The sequence below is a fragment of the Meleagris gallopavo genome, unplaced genomic scaffold, assembly GCF_000146605.3.
Source record: "Meleagris gallopavo isolate NT-WF06-2002-E0010 breed Aviagen turkey brand Nicholas breeding stock unplaced genomic scaffold, Turkey_5.1 ChrUn_random_7180001856751, whole genome shotgun sequence".
Taxonomy (NCBI): Eukaryota; Metazoa; Chordata; class Aves; order Galliformes; family Phasianidae; genus Meleagris; species Meleagris gallopavo.
Genome location: NW_011122904.1, coordinates 2,391 through 4,855, shown reverse-complemented (window position 1 = coordinate 4,855; position 2,465 = coordinate 2,391). Strand labels below are relative to the sequence as shown.

The window sequence follows — 2,465 nt, the reverse complement described above, 5'->3', positions numbered from 1 at the left end:
GGTATTTTCTATTAATCTTTTATTACAACCTTCATTTTTTCAAAAACTGTCAGTGTTTTACAATTGACTGGGAAGAAGAGGGTAAAAGCTGTTGCAGAAAAGAGAGACAAGAAGCCACACTCTGAAGCTACTTATTTTTATAAATATGTATAGAAACTACTAGTATAGTATAGTATAGTATAAACGTAGAGAAACTACTCAATTTACTGCCACTTGTTTCCACTATTTTTCATGCAAGACAATGACCCAGCAAAGCACAGGCTATCCTGAATTCCACAGTTCTGGACTCCCTTCCAAACAGCTTATGCCACATGCAGCTCAGATATTTCACAAGAACCTGGACAATCTGCTACAGGCAGCCCGATCCTTGGCAGGCAGGTATCAAGTCACTGCAACTGCTGTGGGGGAACCCAACCTCAGCAAAAACAGCATTCAGGTATTTGTACATCAGTAAGGCTATTTAACTTCTCTCTCTTCAGAAAAGGAGGGAAGGAGAAAAACATTCATCTCAAGGATGAACAATCCTAAGGAGGCTGACCTGTGGCCTCATTCCATGCTCCTACTGGGAAGAAAGCTCCTGCTAACTCCAATGGAATATTTACTTATGTAAGGAGTGCGAGACTGGCACTTAATCACTGAAATGATGTATGAATGTGAAAAGAGTTAAAATAATCAGATAATGCCAGGGAGTAGTGGGTTGTCTGAGCAGCGATTGAGCAATATTTGTTAACTAATGGGTGGATAACCACTAAGTTCAGTGCAGCGCTACAGCAGTCATTCATTATCTTATCTACTAGTGAAAACAGTTGATGGAACTAAAATGTTGTACACAGTGACAGGATGAAGTTGTTGGTTTAAACAACGCAATCCGATGTTTAAGTTACGAAACTGCCTGGTAACGCTCATTTAAACCTAATTTAAGTCATAAATGTATCTGAACACTGAAAAAAAAACCCCAATTCACATTACAGACACAATACTTGCATAGTGCAGATCTCTCTATTAAGGAAAGGCAAGTGTCCATTCCACTTTCCATCTAGTGAAATCAATCTCTTTTCAGACATGAATGTGCTGCTGTGGCTGAACTAGATCTGATGTTTCACTTACGAACATCCATTCTCAGGTGTTCATAACTTAGCAGTAAGAATTCCCTCCAGCAAAAGACTTGGCATTAAAGTTCTCAGACTCTAATAGATTTAAAGTAAGTTAGTTTCACCATTTTTTCCAAGTGTCCAAGACAAGTGGTTAAAGACAAGTGTCTATCCAAACTCCCACTTTTTACAAATGAAAACAACTGACTGATTTACATCATTAGTCTAACTGCTTTTGCAAGTCTACAAAATAAAGACTGCTATGACAACAAACAAATAGCTATGACTTCTCAAGGGGTACATATTTTCAGCTGGCAAATTTTACCCTTCATAGCTCTGTCTTAAATAACATTAAAAAAACATTCTCCAAAAGATAATACTTACTTCTTTTCTTTTAAACTGAGCAAGAGAGATTTATTTTTCTCCCAATTTTTAAAGAAAACCCCTGAACATCTCTTTCACAATCCCAGTGACATCAACACCTACCCCAACAAAACTCCAAGACTACAGCAGTTTATGCACAGCTCTGCTGACAATTATGTGTAATTGACTTTTCATGCATGAGTTCCTCCACTGAGATGAGCAGCAGCACACAAGCTGGCAGAAGTTTACAAGATCAGACCCTCTTAAATGTCCCTTCTGCAAGGACACTGACAGGATTTAACAAATAGCAGTCATGCTGGAGAATTTTGCAGTACAGTAGACTTTGTATTAGATTACGGAGATAAACAAAATAATTCAGGTTAAATGCTGTTTACTATCTCTAGAATCTAATGACTTCATTTTTACAAAATATTTTACTCGGTCACTTCTCTATACTGAAATAAGCACAATACATTTTTTGAAATAAAATGCTCTTCATTACACTCTCACTCACCCCCCTTTTTAAACACAGACATGTTAGCTACAACAAAATGCTAGATTTTAAAGCTCTTTCTGTGAACTACTGGTCCAGCCTGGGCAGCGGCAGTCCTCATTTTCCGATGAACTCATCCCCACAAGTCTTAGGAAGCTGGGAATCAAAAACGCTCTAAAATCCCGAGAACTGAAAGAGGTCATGATTGTAACTATTACATTGTAACTGCTCAAGGAAAGCCGGTACAATAACTAAGATCTCCTGCTTCTCTTTTCTTTTTGGCAATATCATAAGTTAGTTCAACACTGACCCTTAGGAGGGTGAAATCCTGCCCAGTCAGCTCAGCTATGAATCGGTGTATCCATCTTCATTTCGCCAATTATTCTTGTCTAAATTCCTAAGAAGCCAAGAGACCCATTCTGAAGAAGGAAAAATACCTGAAGCTTAGTCTTTGATTTCACCATTTAAAAATTTTAACCTTTAATAGACGTAGGAAGATTATTACATGGGTATTAGAT

At 37.8% G+C, this 2,465-nt stretch overlaps 1 long non-coding RNA gene across 1 annotated transcript in view; it reads right to left on the bottom strand.

The window, feature by feature from the left end:
• Window positions 1-9: 9 nt before the first annotated feature.
• LOC116217639 overlaps window positions 10-2,465 on the bottom strand; it is a 4,822-nt gene continuing 2,366 nt past the window's right edge. Inside the window, exon 3 of the long non-coding RNA XR_004162335.1 lies at window positions 10-2,366. This is a non-coding gene — a long non-coding RNA (uncharacterized LOC116217639). The remainder of the gene's footprint in view (window positions 2,367-2,465) is intronic.